This window comes from Macrobrachium rosenbergii, chromosome 50 (genome assembly GCF_040412425.1).
Source record: "Macrobrachium rosenbergii isolate ZJJX-2024 chromosome 50, ASM4041242v1, whole genome shotgun sequence".
In the NCBI taxonomy this organism is placed as follows: Eukaryota; Metazoa; Arthropoda; class Malacostraca; order Decapoda; family Palaemonidae; genus Macrobrachium; species Macrobrachium rosenbergii.
In genome coordinates this window covers 4,366,296-4,390,000 of record NC_089790.1, presented here as the reverse complement: position 1 = coordinate 4,390,000, position 23,705 = coordinate 4,366,296, and the positions used below count along the sequence as shown (strand labels likewise).

The 23,705-nt window shown below is 33.6% G+C and overlaps 1 protein-coding gene and 1 long non-coding RNA gene across 2 annotated transcripts in view; one reads left to right on the top strand and one right to left on the bottom strand.

Annotated features, from left to right (window-relative positions):
• LOC136832519 (facilitated trehalose transporter Tret1-2 homolog) overlaps nt 1–7,155 on the bottom strand; it is a 23,685-nt gene extending 16,530 nt beyond the window's left edge. The window contains exon 1 of the mRNA XM_067093437.1: nt 6,605–7,155. The gene's annotated coding sequence lies outside the window, so the exon portion shown is untranslated. The remainder of the gene's footprint in view (nt 1–6,604) is intronic.
• Nucleotides 1–23,705, top strand: part of LOC136832521 (uncharacterized) — a 55,842-nt gene that overhangs the window by 20,238 nt on the left and 11,899 nt on the right. The window lies entirely within an intron of this gene.

Genomic DNA, 23,705 nt, shown 5'->3' with positions numbered 1-23,705 from the left:
TAGTACCCAAGTAAAATCTACTAAAATTTCGCTCTTGAGTGCTCATTTTATTAAAGTCGCTGTTGTGTACTCAGAAGGGCAGATCTCAGTGTTTTCAGTTTAGCATTTTCAAGTTTTGCTATCCATGCCGAACTGAATAATGAAGTAAATCCTGTATTTTGTAAACATTTCATAAAGTGGTTGAAGTAATGACCAACATGATTGCCATCCCGTAAGACTAAAAAGGTGTGCTCGCAGCGCAATATTTGATAAATCGTCTTCTTACCAGTAGTTTTATGTTTGGAATTTGTGTTGGAAAGGCTCTGAGATTGATACAATTTAAACGTATATCAGAATCTCTGTAGGAATCTGTCATACTTCCAAATAATGTTTGAGAAACTGTAAGTTCAGTCCCTCAAATAGAACCCTGCTTTGAACATAGAAATAAATTAACATGTCTTGGAAGTATCACAACACAAGCCTGGCCAAACCTACCTCTTTGGTGGTTGAAGTTCTCATAACCTGCCGCTTATAATCGAATCATTCCCGTCTCTCCAGTTTTGTGTAGAACTTATTCATTTCACGTGGAGCCACTCTCATCCATAAAAGGGAATTCCAGCGTTTGTCTTGAAGGAGTTTTATCTTACGTCCTCTCTCTTATCAGTAACCAGGTTTTTACTGATTACCTTGTGCCATCTCTGTATCTCTTCTACAGGACTATACCACGTATCTTGCTGTACGTCCCCACCAATAATTTGTGAAGAGTTTTAATTCAACAGCCAGTCAGCTGAGCAGTCATTCTGCCACTACTTCACTCTCGTCACTGTTTACAGGATCGTACAGCATGTCAGGTTAAGGAGGCATGTTCGCCTTACCTTAGAGAGAGAGAAGTTGGAGAACTTCATTGTGTCGTATTCCTAATTTTATAGAATTTTATATGTTTATATGGAGACGCTAGCAAAAAGGATGAACCTAACATGACTTTTTTTCCATTAGCTACGTAACATTGAGGATTATGTAACTAGACGTCCTTTCGCCATACCCAGTTGTCTTACGCCTATCTGTTTTAGGAACCCTCACCCCTTCTAAGAGTAAAATACTGTATGCTTAAAATTTCCACTAATGTGTCACTTGTTTGTTAATTGTATTTTACTATCCTGTTGAGTTCTGTGAGGCTAGCTAACGATTTGGGCGAGGCCACCAAGATTAGAGCTGGGTGGCCTTTGTTGGTCCAGCAATAATAATAATAATAATAATAATAATAATAATAATAATAATAATAATAATGGCTCTAAAAAATACTTTATCTCATTAAGAGTCCACCTCGTTTTTTGGAAGAGGCTAAAATCAAAAAGGTCTATATTCACAGTCAGTTTGGATTTCAGAGCGTCAGAATAAAGCAGAAATGACGGAAGATTGACTAGCCAGTCCAAATTTGAATCTTTCTGTTCTTCGTAAGAGTGAGTTTCAGTAAAGAAAATTCACATTGTTTTAAAACGCCTTAAATTCTTAATGTTTACCCACGAGCTAAATCAACAAGACAAGGACGGCAGCAATATTGCAGAAATATATTTCGCTGTTGAATTCCTGGCTTTAAGAACTGGGTATTTGCAAGTTATTGCTTTCATGCATGCAATTTTATTTTATTGCCGAGATCTACAAATAGAAACTGTCGGCTATTAAAGAAAAATTCTACTTGCATGTGCGAGAAATTACCCACACAAAAAAAAAAATAAACAAGTCAAACACCTTTCGAGTTAGCAGACGATTTTTGCTTGTGTGTGTGTGTGTGTGTGTGTGTGTGTGTGTGTGTGTGTGTGTGTGTGTGTGTGTGTGTGTGTGTGTGTTTCACCGTTTGCTCTTTCCTTTCCTATTTGTCTTCGCAATATCAGTGGGAGGAATTCTGGATTAGGCCAATGTTGACAAGTAGTGATTTTATGCTGGTCTCATACTCGGTGAGGGATTTGTGCTTTCCACAAAAAAAGTGATATTTGTTCATTTTTCGCTATATTTGCATTCCACTTGGCACTGTCCTTGTCAGTAGAGCGAAATCTTTCTTTTCATGCAAGACTAACGTGACGAGCAAGTTAATTACTGTACCTTCCCCAGGACTTTAAAAAGATTGACTTATTCTTTATAGAAATGACACACTCTTCCATTACTCTAGATTTGCTGCAGAAAACACGGAACATAAAATCTCGACTCAGAGGTCGTGGGTGATTGATGGAGACTCGTAATGTAATCAGCATGCATTATATTCGTTTGCTTTGGATTGTATACCTTTTCAACCTGATTTTTAAAAAAATAGTGCGTCTTTCTTTAATCTTGCTATTGCAAATACAATAACTGTAATTATACATTGGTATTACGAAGTAATACACTGCCTCTTTCGGTAATATGGTCTTTGTAATACACTAATGCTTTGTTGTTATAATCTTTGCAGTCTTTACTTTCTTCATCATTCCATTGTAAAACTACTGGATATCATGACTATGTGCTCTTTTACATCGCTTTATTTTAGTTTAGTATCATGTCTCTTTTATAATGAGAGCTATCATCCAATATGTACCTACGTAATCAGTTATTAATTTACATAAATCTTCACCGCAAGTACCTTGGTTTCGACACTGAAACATACACGTCAGTGCTTCAGGTCAATGACTACCCCTTTCTCTGTTTCATGCCTGCGTCTATTACGCCAGGAATATTCAGCCATTCAGGAGCAACCCCTGATCTATGTTCTAGGCAGTGAAAAAGAAATAAGTTTATTGTTGTGAGATCTGTAGCAGTTGCTTTATAATGTCAGTTTGCTTTCGTCTCGATAGCTTTACGGTAGTTGGTGCAAAGTCCCATAAACAGAAATAAATCGTTCTTTATTATAGTTATATAATTTTTAACGTCTTGTTTTCAGCGTCATATAATATATATATATATATATATATATATATATATATATATATATATATATATATATATATATATATATATATATATATATGTATTGTGGAGTAGAGTTTTGCAGTGGGCATCATTTTGTTTATTTTTAATAGCTTTGAAACACATTTTGAATAACTACTTTATAGGACAGGTGTTGTAGCGGCGGTCAGATTACGTCACTCCTGTATTTGAATGGGGGACACGTTGTCGATAAGCCATTCAGAAATATATATTATAGTATAAAGATCGTTCTCAAACGGAAATCGATGACCTGCCTCTTCCTCATTGTGTTCACCTAACAGGAAGGAGGCGAGATAATGTATAGGAGGCTTCTACTATAATTATACCTTATTTATATTCAATATCCATATTCGTTTATGATTGTGGCTTCATGGGGGAAACGTGAGATGAACATAGTCACATTCGCTCTTCAATTGCCGACTCTATGATGAACTAACTTTATAGAGAAGTTTCAAAGCCTTACAGAGTCTTTATACATTTTTTCACCCATATTTTAATTGCTCTCTTTAACTGAAATGCATCTGGGATAAGAGTTATGAAATTTCTTCATTTACTCAAATCTCATTTTCCTAAAAAACGCCTTCTTCATACTGGTATATCTAAAACAGCTCATTTAGATTCAGTAATCCCAATGGATTTCATTTTGCAAAGCACGAACGATGTCCAGATACCGTATTTTATTTAAGTGACGTGACTGGGTGAACTTCAAGAATAAAATTAATTACCTGAGATCATGTTTCGCAGACATGCGAGATTCCTAATCCTTTCTGTTGCTAAATGTAATTATAATTAACCTTGGAATTTTTGTCATGAAAGTCGAGTTCTGCTACGGATATTTTTAAGTAGTTTTAAAGTATTTAAGGCAGTCGTTAGTAACAACAGATATATATATAACAACAGATATATATATATATATATATATATAATATATATATATATATATATATATATATATATATATGCATTTATTTATTTGTTTATATATAGTGTGTATATTTATTAATTTGTATATATATACAAATATATATATATTATATATATTGCTTAACGTTATAAGCCTATATCCAAGCGAGGATTAAACGAAGAAATTTTTGTTTTTGAATATATTTACCAATACACTTCGTCTATCTTTAATCTAGTTATTATAAATAGATTGCTTCTTCAATCTTCCCATTACAAATGCTCAATTTCGTCCCTGCATCTTGCTTTGGGAAATTCAGTGCCTCTTTCTTTAATTGTGCTGTTGCAAATACAATAAACTCTAATGATAAAATTGGCGTTACGAGATAATACACCAACCTTTTTCTTTAATGCGGTCTTTGTCAACACTATTTTTTTTTGTAATAGTCATTACAGTCACCACAGTCTCTTTATGGCGCCATTGTAAAATTACTCCATATATTATCAGTCTTTTCCTCACAAACTCATTATTATATATTACTAGTCTTTTCCTCACAAACACATTGTCTCGTTTTAATCTTGGTAATGGGCTTACTCGATCGCTTTTTTTTTGGTGGGGCCGCCATTGCACACATATCAACTTTCACTTGCCGTGAATTTTACGAATGCATTACATGTTTTCATTGAGATGACAAACGTTGTACAACCGCTCTGCAACTTGCACTGCATATGCACTATCTCCCAGGAGTAGTCAGTGCAAATGCTATACTCATTTCTTTCATTTTTGCTCAGGCAAATACTCTCTCATCTTTGTTATGGCCATTACGAATACATATTAATGATCTGTAACCTTGATTATAACATTGTGAGTTTTAATACCAACGCCAGCTTGATAAGTAATGATTTCGTGATATCCAAAGAGCTACATAACTAATATAACGTGACTTTTATTCCTGTCGACATGATTTTCTATTACTTTGATCGGGTGACTTGACACGCACCTCGTTACTGGACGTAGGGGGAGGGGGAGGGGGAGTGGGGTTGTTGGGGGTTGGAGCTTTTAGGTTAAACAAGTACATTTGAGATTTATATCTTGTCTCCAGTGGAGAATGTCCTTACTGCTCTCTCTCTCTCTCTCTCTCTCTCAAAAGGGTACGAGCGTCCTTTTACAAATTTCCTTGATTTTATGTTGCATTTTCTACAGTTTTCTTTTAACGATGCAGAGAGCAGTTAAGTAAATTTTAACAAAGTTGATTGTGATACAAAAGCTACAGTAAATATAAGCATTCTATATATATATATATATATATATATATATATATATATATATATATATATATATATATATATATATATATATATATATAATATATATAAACAATGGGCCCTAGCGACACACTAGCCACGTGTCATAGGCTGTCGGCCTAAGAAACAGATCAGCGCCTGCCCTATGAGCCTACTGAGGTCCAGGAGGACTTTAACTAGCTTTAATATACAGCATTATATATATATATATATATATATATATATATATATATATATATATATATATATATATATATATATATATATATATATATATATATATATAGCCTATATTGTCCAACGCCTGCTCTGAAATGGCATCCTCTTTCCCAAAGTTTTGCCTAGAAACGTGAAGGCTGCACCCTCTGCAACCCTTCCAAAAAGGAAGAAGGGGGAAAATACATACACTATATGTATATACTCAGAATCCACCGGCCACTCCCACTTGATGAACGGATCCCCTCCAACACTGTGTCCAGCTTGTGATACGTCCCTTTCAGTATCCCATATAATCCTTTCCTGCCCCAAACCAACAGTCGCCCGCAACAGAGCATTTCCTAGCCTAACCTCTCTTCCCCGTCCATCTCACCTTCAGGATATTCTCACCGAAGCAGAGACTTCTTCATAGAAAGTGTAGTCTACTTCTTTCAAATATGACCTATCAGTCACTAACTTTGACCATACTCTATCTATAAATAGCATAACATGGCACCATGCGGTCTGCATGACCTGGTGCTTGATGAATATCAGTTCAGTTTATTTCTTAACTTCTCGATTTCTTCTCACTTTGGAAACACTTGCCACCACTAAACCTAAATCCAAATGAAGAAAGCGATGATATTCAGACGCCCGGGGCAGAATCGAACTCGCATCTGGGGTATGGGAACGAGGTAAAAAAAAATAAAAAGCAGTAAGCGATTAAATTCCTGGTTATGATGGTGAAGGCGAGCCTATTCAAGCTATAGTAAATGTATCTGAAATTGGCAGATATATATACAAACGAGCGGGAATGGACTTATGCCTTTATTTGTGGCCAAGTAGTTAACGTTACCTCGTTCTGATACCCCAGATGCGAGTTCGAATCTAGCCCGGACGTCAGAATAATTTCATTTCTTTCCTCATTTGGATCTAGGCTCGGTGGTGACAAGCGTTTCCAAAGTGTGAAGAAACCGAGAAGTTCAGAGGACATTGTGGACATCAAAATTACACACTATATGTATGTTTACTGGCGGTCCAGTGTTTAGTAGGTTTACTTCTTTACCTGCGAAAATCTTAGTTTGATTCCCACATGGGTTAGAACCAGCACGGAGAACTGAAGGGCTAACACCATTTGAGGCCAAGCTCCCTCAAAGGAATGAACAGGAATATATATATGTGTGTATAAATATGTGTGTATAGTATGACAGTTCTTCGAGAACCCCTAACAGAAATTTGATTGATAGTAGGCTATATCAATACATACCTTTTGATCGCATTGAATGAGACCCACTCCCGAATGCAGTTTGTGTTTGTCATTTCTTTGTGTCGGAAAGTAACAACTCGTTAACCAAAAAGAATCCACAATTCCAGATAGTCAGAATTATCAGTTTACACAGCACACACTTTCATTGTGACAGAATCTCTCGTTTTTTTCCTCATGCATATTCCTAGTATTCAGTTCACCCAAACTTTGTGTGATATCACCTAGAAGAATGACTCAGATAATATCAAATGCACTCCAGTTGTATTGCCGAAGACTCAAATATATCAAATGAGCTTCAGAATTTTTCGACAAGATCACTAGCAAAAATCTACAAGTAAATATAGTACTGGTATGTATATGTATATAATATCCTTGCTTCGACACGGTATCCGCACAGCCGACGAGCGGAAGCAAACCAGTGAGTGACCTGCTCCCTGACACGACAGATATACCAGTCACTACCGGCCGCTGACCAAGTGACGTAACTCCCAAACACTGCGTCAACTTCAGAACAACAATATCTTCCCAGGCCAAACGCGGCACCCCAACCCCACCCACCCCGAACCCTGAACCACCTGAATGCCGCAACTCAACCTCACACGGTCATGCACACGCAAGACGAACTCTTCTTTCTCGTCTCGTGGGTCGACAAAGTTCGGTGTCTTTGTCTTGGGAAAACTTGGTGGGAGCCGGAAATGAGGAAAAGCGTTGATCGAACTTCCCTGCCAGTCGAAGCCCTGGTATATCAGAAAGTGTTTGCATGTAATGAGAGAACACTGCAGAGGAAATGAGAGATAATTCAACATCGACACAACGGTGTATGGCCTATTTTACCAAGAAAGATATAGACCTATAGTAACTTGTTCAGTATTTTTGGCGCTGGGAAATATTAGTTAATTGCTTTTCATTTTAAAACCCATAATGAAATTGGTTTTGCATATCCGCACCACATCTGGTTTAATATTTTCAGTCACGTGATACTGTCGAAAGTTTTAATGATTCGCAAGGAATGACAAACGTGATGTTTACACGAACTTCATAATTGCATGTGTTCTTACGCACGCGTATGTGTAATTAAGTATTGGTTCAGTTATTTAGCATACCCATTCTATAAAAAAATGAGCAATATAAGAGGCGTCCACGTTGGTGCTAATTATTGCCCTAACATTACCAGTTCATTACATTTTTATGACTAAATTCTTACAAATTAATCCCTAGAAGGTAGACTTTGATATGAATGTACACATATTTATATAGATGATCTATTATTGAACAATATAGAGATGTATTACTGTATTTGATGTTAATTCAGTATATGCCAGGGTACTCGAATTCTCCAATACTCGTAGTGACGTAAACAGGAGCCATCCTAAATGCTGCCTTTAAAATTAGGATATAAAAATGATATTTTAACTGTAAAAAAAAAGATACTTTAATTCTGAAATAGATGCTTTTCACTCTTAACACCCTACTGAATATGACTTGGGGAATTATATGTTCGCAATTGCCTAAGTTTGCAAACATTTGTATGGCTGACAATTTTATTTGCAATTTTCAGCTTCATCTTAACAAACTGGTTGATGATAAATTTCAGACATAGTTGCATAAGAATCTTTTAAATGAATTTGAGTTTAAGAAGCCTCGTACTATCCATACATGTAATTTCAGTGAGGAAGTTAGTTTGTCTTATTAAGTTTGCTAATATTTAAAATTGTTAGTCTGTACTCTTAAATGGTTTTGTATGTCCATAAATGTAATTTCAGCGAGAATATTAGTTTGTCTTATTAAGTTTACCTATCATAACCATCCCTATATATATATATATATATATATATATATATATATATATATATATATATATATATATATATATATATATATATATATATATATATCTATATATATATATATATATATATATATATATCTATATATATATATATATTATATATATATATATATATATATATATATATATATATATATATATATATATATATATAATATATGCTATAGTAGTTTGTGTGACAGTATAAGCAAAAGATTAAAGTTAATTCTTATAACTAAATGTATATATTTTACTGTACAGAAAATAGGTTTTGTGTGTGATAATTTTACATTACAGGTGCTATAAGCAGTTCAGGGCTGCCTCTTTATAATACCCCATGGATATTACAGGTGAAACACAGTGAAGGATGGTACAAGAAGTGTAAATACAGTATGCGCCTCATGTACATTTATTGTGTCTGTTATTGACTTCATTTTTAATTTTGAATTCCTGTAAAAAACCTACAGGCTAAATATCATGTATGTAGCAATGATGGTTATGAGCATGCAGAATGTTAATCTACTATGAGGTGTCCAAAGTTCAGGTGTACATACATCAGTTGTGGCTTGTGTTTTTTTTATGCTCTTGGTCTAATTAAAAATAATTACCTGTCTATTGCATTTTCAGTAACTATTGCTCTTCGAACCCATCAACCCTGTGTACAGTACATGAGAAACACATACTTAGGCCACCTGATTAAAATGTCCCATTTGTTTTAGAAAAAATGTGTTTTACTGCTATTTCGAAAGAAAAACTCATTAACATTTATCAATTGTTCAGTGGGAAATCTGGAATTAATTGTATAATAATTGTGACCCAAATTTGGATTGTGGGCATTTAAGTCTTCTGTTATCATTGATGGTTGTTGAAAAGTAGAGAACAAGTTTTGAAGGTGACTTTACTTGATTAAGTAAGTTGATGGTTGTGAAAGTATTATTGTTTCAAAGCTTTACAGCCAGTATATGAAAATTTACAGTTGTGTACATTGCAGTTCCTAAGCTATTTTCTTCATGGGTTGAGGAGGGTGCCACAATATCATTTCAAATTAAAGGAATATCATTTCATGTTGTTAACATGCTCAGATGTGTTCCACCTTTGAATCCAGAGGATGAAGTAGTTACTGAGGGTATTATGTGAAAGTTGTCATTAACAAAAGTAGACATTTTATATTGGCGTTTATTATAAGTACTTGAATTACTTGTCTTTTTTCCTTTTTCATATATATGTTCCACTGTCTTAATTTTTTCAGTATTTTGTCTGATAGTATGCAACTTTTTCAGCAATATATCAAAATGGCTATTGGACATGCAGTGACTTTCTCATGAATTTATCAATTTCATTTTTTCTTTTGATGAAAGTTTTAATTGTGATCTCTAAAGATAACTGCCATTATTTTTCATTTTGCTGCGTGTTTCTACAAAACACATTAAAGCCACTGCCTTGGTCATGCATTTTCATTTGTGGTTACATTTGATGGCATGTTGCTGCAGCCCCAAGTTTTCAGAAGTTATCGTTAGACCCCTTTATTTTCTGGCTAATGTCAAGGCAGTGATTTATTTTACATGTTAACTTTAAATTACATTTTAAAAACAGGTTTAAAATAAAAATCCATTGTTTAATATATGAGAACAGATTCTCCATTTTATTTCATGTCAGTAATACATAATAACAATAATGTAAAATAACAACAGTGACATTACTTGCCTCTGAAAGGTGTTATAAATTTTCCTTGCACTAAGAATGAACCAATCAGCCGCACTGAACCAAATGCAGAACATTCTATAATGCCAAAAGCAAGTCTCATAGTTACTGATATTATCAATTGCAAACAGCATACAGTTTGATTTAATTCCAGTCAAAAGCAACAATCACAGTTAAGTAAGACTCAAGAACAGTTATAAAAATACAATTCTTAAAAATAATATTGCAAGATAAAGCTAAAGCTGCAATAGGGAATGTGAAGAAAGATGCCATGGCAGCATTTTAAAATATAAGCATCGTTTGTTGTCATTACCTCCCGTCAGTATACCTGGTAGCCCAGCATACAAACAAACAATAAGGTGAACACTCGGGAATGGAAAACCTAAGCTTTTTAAATCAAACCAAAACAGGCATTATAAATCAAATTGCTCAAACAATTTCAGTGACCACCTAAATATGTCAAGACTCAACAATGAGGATTGTCACAGAAATCACCTTTTAATTCAAAACACAACACAACTCTTTCCAAACTGCATATCATAACAGGCAAGAAGGAAAAACTTCAAAAACATCTGCCAATCTTTTAAAATGCACCATGTTTTACAAAAACATCTTGAAGAACTTGTTTTCACTCTTTCTTTGAAGGTAATGAAATTCTACTCTATACTTTGCTATTCTTATACAACTCCAAATGAAAAATTTGACCTTCAAACCAAACAGATTGAAATAAGGAAGGCCCTTGACAATTCTACATGCATTGAGATGTAAAGGGGATTTCCAGGTCTTTGTAAGCATGCTGGACACCCCATTACTTCACTTCTACCCAAGGTCCATATGACATCAACCCATCAAATGTAACATAGTATTTTAAATTATAAAAAAATACTTATCACACCCAAACTACATATCAGATCAAACACATTTTGTCATACCAGTAAGCAAGTGTGAAAATAATCTCTCTAGCTGAGGAGAATTCAGAACCTCTAAATGCAGACTGAAAACAGTTTGTCCAACAATATCAAATGAAAAAGAGAGAAACTTTGAGAAAGGTGACCTTGAATTTTTGATAGAAAGTGTCCAAGTAATAGAAATTTTTCTTCACACACGTCAAAAGCTGCACAATATTATACACTTGTAATGTACCAAGAACCTATCACAGAACAAAAAAACTCAAAATATAATGAAAGAATTCACTTGAAATATTTAATCAATATAGATCCAAATTCTAATATTACCAGAATAAATAAAAATAACCAATATTTAAGTACAGGAAAGTATCACATTTTCACTGAATGGTGTTCACAAATCTTGACTACACAGGTAAATTTCTATTTTCTTGAGAAACTCCATACTATAAGTAGATTTTGTGAGTGGTTGACCTTGTCCTTTCACTACAAAAAGTGCAAACAGAGAAGCAAAAACATCTTTGTATATTCAAGATATAAGTAAGCATTTAGTCTAGGTGCTTATAATTATGTCAAAAAGCAGTTATAACGTTTTCTTGTTAACAGTAAATTTGATCCCATACTTAAACAAGTTCAGATTCCATTAGTTACCAGCCTTTGAGTGCAAAACCATTTAGGATATAAAATTAAATGAAATGGATGTACAGAAAATGTTTTCTACACCTCAGAAGAGAAACCAAAACTTGTATAATTAAGGAGAAATTAAAAAGGGACTCACATGCAATATTTAACCTGAAACAAGACACTTTCTCGAGTTGGCTGGCCCACCTTGTCGACCAGTTGCTTCCGACGCTATAAGTGAGATCTCTTCTTTTGTATTTCCCTTTACTTCCTCTTACTTCTTCCTGATGAACACCATATTCTTTGGAAGCTTGAATTTCAAGCCAATGGCCCCTGTGGGTTTGTTCCATATGAATAGGTTTCATCTACTGAATAATAATTTCCATATCAGTCAATACTTTCCAAATCAGTATTGTAATCTTCTCATTCACCATGGATCTGGTGCTTCTTTACATTGGTGAATCTAGGCAGAGTAAAAACCAGAGTATGATCTAGACTTTATAAAATAATATATAAGCATCAGCACACTGGTGATGGAATGCATGCACTGTGATAAAATTACAAGTAGTGATGTATTACAGTACAGTACTAATACTGTATATAAAATTTTGTATAGTATCAAAATACAAGACAGTGTTAGGAAAATTATGTGCCACTTCCAGATGCTTATTCCAAAACTAGTAATGTTGTCTTTAAATGTCCTTGAACATAAGATATTCACATACCAAGTGACTGCCGCCCAGATTTCAAAAGAAAGGATCCCAAACAAATCTCTTGATTCTCATGATGTTTCATGTAAATTTGGTTAGGCCACTCTATTGCAAAGCCACAAGTTGGTGGTTTAGTTAAGCCTAATAAAAACTAAAAGTAAAATAATAATAATAATAATAATGATAATGTAATGTAAAATACTAAACAGCCTACATGGGTTGACACCAGTGATAAAACTGAAAGACTGGTGTACAGTAGTCATTGATTAATGGGAGAAAATTTCAAAAACATCTTTTACTTCCTTTAGAAATTATTCTTGACTGTAAAAAAACCAATTCTACTTTCAGAATACTGCCTAATGAACAACCTAAAAGTCAACCAATTTTTAAAAATTCACATATTCAAAATTTAAGATGCAAAATTACTCATTTTAAAAAATAGGCATTTCATGGATAAAAAATATAAAATACAAATAAATGGATAAAAAATATAAAATACATACATGTAAATGCAATCGTTAAATTTAGAGTCCAACTGAATGTAGTACATCCATTTCACAAAAGCTGAAAGTAATGAAATCTTGTCTGAACTTGAAACTTTAAAGTAACACTATTTACTGTAACAAAAAACCAAAATCACATCGCGCGAGTGTACATAAAGAATACAAATCTTGCTGGCACATGAATTTGGACCATACAAAACTACATGCTCTTTAAAAGTGCCAAGATTGTTTCATATCAAATGTAGCACTAGAAATCCACAGCCTCCAAAACATTAGGTACCAGTGATTCTCTTAACAAAATGAGTGTTAAGGCCTTTCTACTGACAGCAGGCTCTTAGCATCTAATGCACACTTAGTATTCACAAACAAAATACATTGCTTTATTCATGAAGACCTTTGCATCTCTTTATAGTCTGAGATACCGTACTGTACTGGGAATGACTGATATTCTAAGACAATTGAGAAAATGTATGAGCAATCAATACTATATTGGGCTCTAGGAGAATATGACACTACCTAATAGCTTAGTTTATATGTTTGAAAGACAAATGCAGTACTGCAATAAACAAATCTCGTAAGGTACACAGTAGTATATCCTACAATGACATCATGCAACACTGAACTTTACCAGCAGTTATGTACTACAGCTCAACAGAAGATGACGCTTCTTAAATACCTTAATGGATTCAAATTAATTTCTTTTCTACACTGGAAAGAAAGCAAGTGAGATAGTTAATTTTTTTTAATATTTTGCTAAAACAGTCTTAGGTAATTTCATCACATACCTAACACCACACTGAACATCACAAAATGTTTGCAGCATAAACTGTTACAACTAACTAAATATGTAAGCTCACTCATAAAAGGCGTGTAGCCCAAAACTGTTGAAAGCAGTCAATCTTTTATTAGGAGGAAAAAAATAAGAAAAGAAAAAGACAAAAAAAAAAAAAAAAAAAAAAAACAAGCAGAGCAGTCACATAGTGCAAAACACAGTACCTATGAGGCTACTGAATGTAACTTGAATGTAAACTGACATGACCTAGATTTACATAGAAGTTATACTTTGCTCTTGCCTTTGTCACTAATTTTGAGCTTGTTCTCTGTTGAAGTCTTTTCCAATGACAAGCTAAATGTGGATTATTAAATTCCATCCGATACAACTACAGTGCTTGAAAAGTATATTGTAATGATATAAACACTGTATTAGTTAATCTTCAACCTTCATGAAAATGTGAAGCAAGGTCATCAATTTGCTGTTCAACTGTTAATTTTCACAACATGATCATTTACTACAACCTCGGAGTTTTCAATAATTGCTGAAATTATGTTTCTAACTGTACATATTGTATTACTTCTTAATTCAGATTAAAAGGTTTGTTTATAATAAAATACTTTATTTCACTGAAAGCTATAGGCCTTTTCCTATACACAAAAATCATGCACAAGTTCAGTCTAATATCCTCCCCCAAAATTTTTCCCTTGCAATCTGTTCTGGATGTAACACATAATTAAAAAAGTGAGTAGATGTATTATTTGCTATCTTAATACATCACTTCTCATGGCCAATACTCTGCATAATTTTAAAGACTGTACATAGACATAAGCTAGACTTCATCCAAATTAAATTAAAAATTCTTGTACAGTATATGAGGAATGATTACTAGTAGTCTGAACTTTCTTTTCACTAGACATTCAACGTAAACTGGGTTTCTACGAATTCCTTAATTTTATTTTTTAGTTTACCTAGAACAATGGCCTTATAACGTGGTTGGTATTGATATGTTTGACCATCAAACACACACACATCTATCTCATTCTCTTTACTAGTTTCATTAATTATATATATATTCATCTTAATAAATCCTAAATAACTAAAGCCACCAATTTCTTAAATGAATTATGGTTTCCTAGTCTCAAAAGATTTCTAATTTTCTACTTCTCTTGCAACATTTTTCATTGCTGAAAGTGGATGCTTGAATTTATCACTTAATGAACCAGCAAGCAGATTTATCATTCAAATCTTCCTATGACAGCTCTTATTTAAAACAGTTAAAACCCCTATGAGGAAATTACTTCCTTAAGGTTATTGTTATAAGTTTCAATACAAGTGATAGCTGTATCAGCCACATTAATTTCATATGTAACTCTTTCAATTTGTTTGATAATTCCTTTTTCTATGGGGAATAACATGCTGTCTAGTATTCATTAGTCAGCTCCTCCTTAAGGTTATTGCAGACACCAGTTGTACAAAGTAAACAAGAAAATGCACAGATCTTGGGTCGCTACCTGGGTGAGTGGAATATCACAACAGCATGGTTCTGGTGTCTGCACTGGTCTGTAAGACATTTAGGGAAGGCTTGCATTACAATACATAAACACAGCACTTCCAAGATGAGCAAGTGGCAGTTATCGATGGTGTCAGTGATTTCTGTGGCTGATATACTAATTGAGGTTTGTGTCATATTTCTTTGCTCCTGACAATGTCTTCTGATACCTTCATTTTTTAGATGACGTTTTAGAAGCACTTGCTGCTTTGACCTGAATAAGATCATATACGCTGCAAAAATCATTGGTAATACCCATGATAACTACCAATTGTGCATCCTTGAAGAGCTACATATACTAGAATGCAAGCTATCCTTTAATATCACATAGATGTTCTTCTTTCCTACTGCTATGCCTTACATAGGTATGACTCGAAACCTTATTGTACTGAACATTTATTTCGATACCCTAGTATGATGAGATAAATCATTAATAATATATATCTTTGTTTTACTTTCTATATTTTCTGTGTGTCTGTAGCATCGCTCAGGAAGAACTTAATTGATATTAGACAGCTTATTATTAATCTCTGGCCAGCAGAAAAAGAAAGTGTCAGACAAATGAAAGTAGTTTGTTACAAAATTCATGTGGCTACTGCAGCCATCACTCTTAATGAAATTTTCTAAAAAGTCTTTCATAATATGAATCCAATTGTTACATTAACATCAAAAGTATTTTTTTTTAACCTTTAGTTTTGTATATGAACATAAACCACCTAGTAAGTAACTCAGAATTGAGTTATATTATTGCAGTCCACATCAATAAGAAAGGATTCCAAACAGTATGCAATGCCTGTCAAAATGCAAAACAGTATCAACAAGACATATGAAAGAAATGATGAAATCCAATTTGACATTCAAGCAAAGGATAACTTGATAGAAACAATCCAAAACTGGAACAGTAAATCTCTACATCAGTGACCGAAATTACATTGACAATAAAATGAAATATTTAAACACAAAGTATGGTACTTTGAAAGGCAGAGAAATGATCTCATACCAAATCAAGAGATGTGCATTTATATAAATATGACGATCACTTAAAACAATTAAACCAGTAATATAGTTAGTTTAGCTGGTAGCTCATTATATGAGTTCTTTAAACATGGCATTTAGAAAATCTATAAATAGTATTTAAGATTCAAATTTTTTTTTTTTTATGTATTTTAACTAAACCTACCATAGCTACTGACTCATGTTTGGTTATTCCTGCTGGCTCTGCTGGGCACCTACACTGATTTCACTGAAGCTAATACGGAAAGTTGTTAAAAGCTTAACATGCATGCATGTTATAACATGGATATCCGAAAGTGCTCCAGGCTTTTTATGGAATCACTTCTTGCAATTACAGACAAAAGACACTACCTAAGTCATTGACCACTGTCGGGCTAATTTGTACAAGCTTTGAGGCACTTCCGTGCTTATCTGATCAAATTTTGTAAGACAAGTTTTGGAAAGTGTCATCACAGATTAAAATACACTGTAAAACAGATGCAACAGTACTTACAAAATGCTCACAAACAACTATGGCTCTGCAGAAGAACTCAGCAAATCATTAACTTTTCATGAACAGAAACAGAAATAGAATGTAAATGATCTCGACAATGTGCAGTTTCAAGACTTTGGTGACAAAGGTAAAGTCACCTAAGTCAAAATCAACTTAATGCCATCTTCAGCAATTCATCTTCATGATGAAAGTACATACTGTACACAAAATTCTACTGCAAACATAAATATGGCCATGACAGTAAGTTAATCACAGCTGAGAGAGAGAGAGAATTAGGTTAGATAGATAGATATATATCTACATTTACCTTAAATATTTACTAGTCTACTAGAGAAAATATAGATGGAATAAACAACCTTTAAAGTTGCTAAACCTTTTCCATCAGTAAAATTGTGGCATTCAACTCTCAATTTTAATTACATCTGCAAATGTTTACAAAAATAACAAATACAAGAGTAGATTACAGCTAATAAAACGAATCTGTAACTTCAATCAATAAATACTTAAACATTTAAGATGGAACATGTATGGACTTCCTCTCATATATCAAGCTGATTATATTCACTTAAGTTAGTGACCTTGATCACTTCCACTTAAAGACCAAGTGAAAAAGTAATATAAGCTACTGATGTCTACTTCCCTATCAACCAACCTGTAAATGCAATTCTTAAAATAACCACAACATTTGCTTGCAGGTCAAGTGGAGGTATTAGTTTCATTCAACCAGCTTCCAACTTTTCTCTCACTCAATGAAAGAAACAAAATTGGAAAAAATTATATTACAAAACTTAATTTTGTATTCATAATACTGAGGTAAGATTATAAACATTAGATGGAAAGCTGAATAAGTGTAGGGGAGACATGCTCAGGAAATTAAATAGGCATTTTACAGTAAAACTATTACAACTGATAAGCTAAACAATACAGTTTTTCTCTCTAGAGCATTAAATACATCTTAATACCATTAGACAATCTCAGAGCTTTGAAGAGGATTGAAAAATGATTTGGTTCCTACTATAATTTTCATGCCTGTTTTAATAAGTCTGACTATTGCTATGGCTAAATTGCACTGAACTGGCTAACAAAATAAAACCAGAGATAATGTTAGCTTGGATCTTGTGATCTATAAAAAGTCCCTGAAATACTCTGAGATGGTCTGATAAGACTTATTTAAGTTACACTAGAAAAATATGGCCCAACTTATGTGATAGTATGACTTAAGGTGCTGTCACAATTTTTTTTGGCATCTTGGGATTCCATATCACCAATAGGGGCACCAGAAAGTACTTATGTTGTCACATGCCAAATTGCTGTCAGATATAGTGAGCTGTTTAGTGCTGTAAACAGAAAGCAGTCAATAAGCATTTAACCAAGTACAGTAATGCTCTTGATACTGTACTATTCATTTTGTTAATAAGCTTATCAACTGGAGCATTAAATTTATAGGACAACGGCCAAACTTGCTGTAAATCTGGCTTAAAATGAGATGATAGGCTACATATGATAGGCCTTGCCTGTGGTGAAACTGATTGGCTATTGTTTTACACCAAAATAATTAAAGAAAAGCTTTCCTAGGACATTAAACAATGTAACTAATAACACTACTCATGCTTCTACTGTACCAAATTAAATTATACTGTTGACAAATGTATTGGAAAGGCTATTCTTTCCATAATACAAACAAAGGTCTCAATCTTCAGCTGTAAGGTGACGAACATGAGCAATTTCCCTTTTCGCTGCCACTACTGGCTGCTTGAGAGTAAACTCTGGCAGCAAGATGCAAAAAAATGCCAGAAAATGTACCCATGTGACAGCACCTTTACAGGCCAACTGTGCCAAACTTTTCCAATTTACTTGACAACATCTCAATGAAGTTCTCTGTTCTTTCTCTCTGAGATTTTTAAAGATCAACCGAATTGCTTCAAAAGGAAACGAGACGAAATCATTAGATTAATTTTTTACATATTTTTATGGCACAATTCTTGAGAATGTAGTTAAAACATGCAATAATACTGTATGGATGAACAAACAAACCATGGCAAGTTTATCAATATTCCTATTAATTACTGTAATTGTGATAAATAAAAATTTGATATTTCAGATTTGACATTTTCAACTTACTGCTGACTGGACGGTAATTTTAGAAACCAGAGAAAGCAAAATAAACTTACAACAGTATGTCAAAAGAACACCTTTAATTACATGACGTTCCTCTTACCAATAAATGGGACAGAGTCCCTGGAACACTTTTTACAATCTGAAGCCAGCACCTGGAAACACAACTACTGCAGTCTAAGCAGGTTTTGTTCTGATACAGGAAATCAGATGATCAAAATCATGACCGTATAGTATAATTGACAACTAGGGATCCTTGTTAGGGAAAACTTGTGGCAAAAATCTGCATGAAGTAATAAACTCTAATAATTATACTATGTATCTATGGACTCCTGACAATGGATATATTTATACTGGCTGCTCAAAGGTAAGACCCCATAGTTGCCAAACCCAATACACTTATTTATCAAACAACAAACAATAAGTGACACCACACTGTACAGTAAGCATGGTGGGTTATTCAACATATAGTCTGATGTATAGTACCAAAAAATAAAATCTTTTATGATCCTAAAACTATTTTTGGTATCAACACCATGTAAAGTGTAACCAAGAGTAACAGAGCTGTAGATATTTAGGAGGAAAAAAAGGAAGTGCTAAACTCTACCTATCTACTTAGAAAGTATAAAACATTCTAGTTATGTATATTTTTCAATAGGATGCTATACAACCTACCATCTGCTCAAGTTTAAAAACCTGAAGTGCAAATTTTATCAAGAGTCCTCTGAAGACTCGAAACCTCAACCTAAAACCTCAAGACCTAAGGGCAATCAAATTAATTTCTGATTGTACAAAAAAAGAAATTCTAAAGTAGTTACACACACCTTTGGACTATATAAGAGGCTCAATCAACACATGAAATGGGTACAACCTAAGGACAATGTACTTTCTTGCAGGTGAAAAACACTCCACTGATTACCAGGCAACTCTGTTACAGAGTACAGTATCTTCCATAAATTTTATTTTTTACTTTAATTACACTGAAAGTGACTAGTACTAACCATGAAACAATATTATAAATAATCAAACACTTTAAACTTCCCAGTGATAAGCATGAAAAACAATTTTGAAAATAGTTCAGCAACCCTGCAAATATAACAACCCAACCATAATTTTATGTGGATTTCCTAAAAATGTCTTTTGGTTGACAATACTGTTATTTATCAGGTTCTTATTTTGGCTGATATATTACAATCACCTTTAAAAATTGAATGAAATGACATGTGCTTCCTGAAGCATGTGTTTTCATCCATACCATTTTCAATTTTAAGGGCAATTTTGTAACTGTCTCGCAGGTCATATTTGAAACTGATGTACTTTCGTTCAGTGTCAAAGTATTTTTGAATTAATTTACATAACTAGATTTCCTAGTAATAGATTAAAACTTTATGCTATTCTTGTCAGGCAGGGTGGTCTCAACAGACTAATTGTTCCTCTCAGTGTGTGCTCAAATACAGAGCAGATCTCATGATAAGGCAGGCTAGTAAATACATTTAGTGGTAAAACAGTGGTACATTTAGTGGGAAAATAGTGGTACAGTATAAGATACATTACCTTGCCCCTCCAGAACTAAAACACATTAAATGATGGCCATAATCTTATCAACTGTTTCAGCCCATATGAGGTAGAAAGAAACTGAATCTCCCATCCACAGGCAAGCGGAGATTTTTCATATAATTGTCTTACAAGTAAACTCTTTACGAGCAATCTATCTCTAACCCCCTACGATGAAGAAATAAACTAAGATCTCACCTCCGAAAGCAAGCACAGGCATTCAAAAGAATCACCTGGCTTGGGATTAAAACAATGTTGGCTGGCCTTATGGCAGTTTCAAAGTGCCTAAAAACATTCCAAGGAAGTCTTGATGAATGCAATCAAAACCGTTTAAAATTTTTCTGCAAGCAGAAGAAAAAAAATGACTAAAACTTGGATACAATGAACAACACTTAGAAAAAAATTAGCATACAATACAAAACAAAGCTGACAGAATTGCTTTTGTAATGTTGTAGTATAAATTGTGTGTACTGATTCAAATTAGTGCAAAATAAGAAGAAAGGGTTCCTATAGCAGTTTCAGTTTTCCTTAAATATCATACTCCTATCCAAAGAATACTTGGTTAAATATTTATCCTTCATCAATAGAGGCATAAAAAATTAAAACATCTAAAAACTGGCTCAATTCAAGACTGCAACACTAAATGATTAAAAAAAAAAATCATAAAAAATAGAGAGCAAAGAACTTTGTCATTTAACTACAGCAAAACTGTAAGGTATACATCATATATTATCAATCATCTTTCATAATACCCTATATTGCTCAGAAGATCTTAAAAAAAGTGAAGTGTAAGTACAAGATGCATCTTCCTTCATTACAACCAATATTTCAAAAAACTGGTGACATAAGTAAAGTTCTTGACACCTAGAACTCAATGACCTTCCTCTTCAGCAATGCAAACTAAAAGTAAACACACCTAGAAAAATATAAGATTAACACAAATTACTAAATTTCAAGCAAATCATATGAGAATAAAAAGTTGTATAAAACACAAACTGTGAGAACACGAAAGAATATCCTGAGTATATGGCAAAAACCCATAAGCACTTTACAAATAAAATTAAGTAACTACTCAATCACAACAAAAAATTAAAAACAACTAGAACACCAAAAAATGCATAAAGCCCCAGAAACAAGTGATTCTGAAATTATACCAACAGATGGTGTTGGATTTTGCCTCCCATAATCCCTAGTTGCCAACTGCACTACATCTGGCCTGGTACAGCGCACGGCCATTCCTCCTAACGACAGGTGCAAATCGTCAAACAAACAGTTGCTCAGACTGAAATAGCTGGACTTCTGGGTGCTGGCAGACACAAATGCCAAATACGATAGAGTACAGTGAATTTTCCAACCTATATTACACACAAGTTTGTAAAACATTAAAATAATACATTCAGCAGTCATAAGACTTTTACCAATACATCTGACATATACTGCATTAGAATAATAGCTGCTCTATGAAAAATATAATTTACTGAAATTCATGACCAAATTTTGTACTTTACCATGATAATGACTAACTCTCACAATCAACATCTGTTAATAGGTAGCATATTACAATAATAATAATAATAATAATAATAAATAATATAAAAGTTTTAATATATGTCATTGCAGCTTCAGATCATTTGGCAACCTATAATTGTAATGTAATGTGTAAAAAAAAAAAAAAAAAAAAGACATAACCTTGTAATTCTTGAGCACATGGGTAATAGCAGATATAGTATAGCTCCAATTACCAAAAACTCATTCTGAAATGGATTTTGTAACAACTACCCCATTAAAAATCGTGGATACTCTTCCATACTTCAAGAAGAAAGCTAATTGATGAATTGTATGGGTAATTTCTATCCTATGTTTAACACATGGTTCAACGCGGAACACACCTGTAAATAATAAATCAACCGAATTTACATTTGCATGACACGCACAAACAAGCAATCAGATCCATACTAGAAATCACATGCCAATGATTGTAATCTCTGATGGAAACTAACAGATTCACGATGGTAATGCTGATGAAAATACTATACTGACTAATTTTTCAACTCTGACGTTACTGAAAGTTAAGAAAACAGGTGTAAGAATGTAGAATACCTCTAACTCAGCAACACCATACAACTTGAGTACAGTACAAGGGAATATTTGGTTTAATCAAGAATGTCAGTATATGGTTCGTAAGGTTCTTTGGTATTTCTCTCACATGGAATGGGCAACCTGTACATCATATAAAACAAACATCTGACACCCTCAGATTCTTTCTTTTTTACATAGACATACCTACAAAGTATTACATTAACCAAACACTTCCCATAGAGTCCAAATCTGGAAAAATATATGTATTTTCCTAAAGCATAATACCGTAATTTATGCCAACACTTCAAGACAGTACTGTTCACACAGCAATGTGAGTCAGCATACTGTACTTTGTTACACTTTGCTGTAACAACTAACACCAACAATTGTCTAAATCAGTTGCTGAAATGTTACACTCTAATCATATTCATAAGTAACATAGAAAATAGAAAGCACTATCAGTTTCAAGACAGTAATTAAGCAAAACATTCTATCCTTTCTTCCTCACTTTCATTAAACTTTTGCCTATTGCCTACAGATATCATCCAATAAAGTAAGCTCCATCTTTTGCATTTTGAAAATGCATGTTTATTGTGAAAAGGAAGACAACTGTGACTGGACCAAGAAGCCCAAACATAAACCTAACTTTACTCAGTAGACAAGTCCAATGGAGAGGCAGTAGTGAAAAAGTAGCAAAGTAAACAAGAAGTTGAAGGAACCCACATTAACGTAACCATTCCATTTATAGTCGAAGGAGCTTTAGTGCTTGTGTGTCCAAATTACTGTTGAGTACTTGAAAAGTTAGTAACCTGACAGCAATGAAATACTACCTTGACTTCCATTTAAGGGATGTTCCTAGTGATTTTATAGACAGTGAAGCAAGGCCAAAAAACTAAATCAGATGTTCATAGGCTCCCTATCCATCACCTAAAAATAGGTCATTTAGAACTACATGTTATTTCCTCTGGTTTCATTACAAAAAATAGCAAATTCTGCATAATTTTTATATTCCATGACTACAAGATTCATATTCTACTAATGCTATGCTGCATTGAATAATGCTGTTTTAGCTGGGAAAAATCATTAATGATAAATAAAAAGGGAAAAAGTGAGATGTTCCCCAAGGTAAGTATCCCTTACTAACAGGGCCACATAACTTGTATCAAAACTGTCACCAGTTGCCTCACCAACTGGAGGCAACTGCATGAAAAAACCAAAGAAAGGCTGAGATGGGGTGGGGGGGACTTCCAGTAA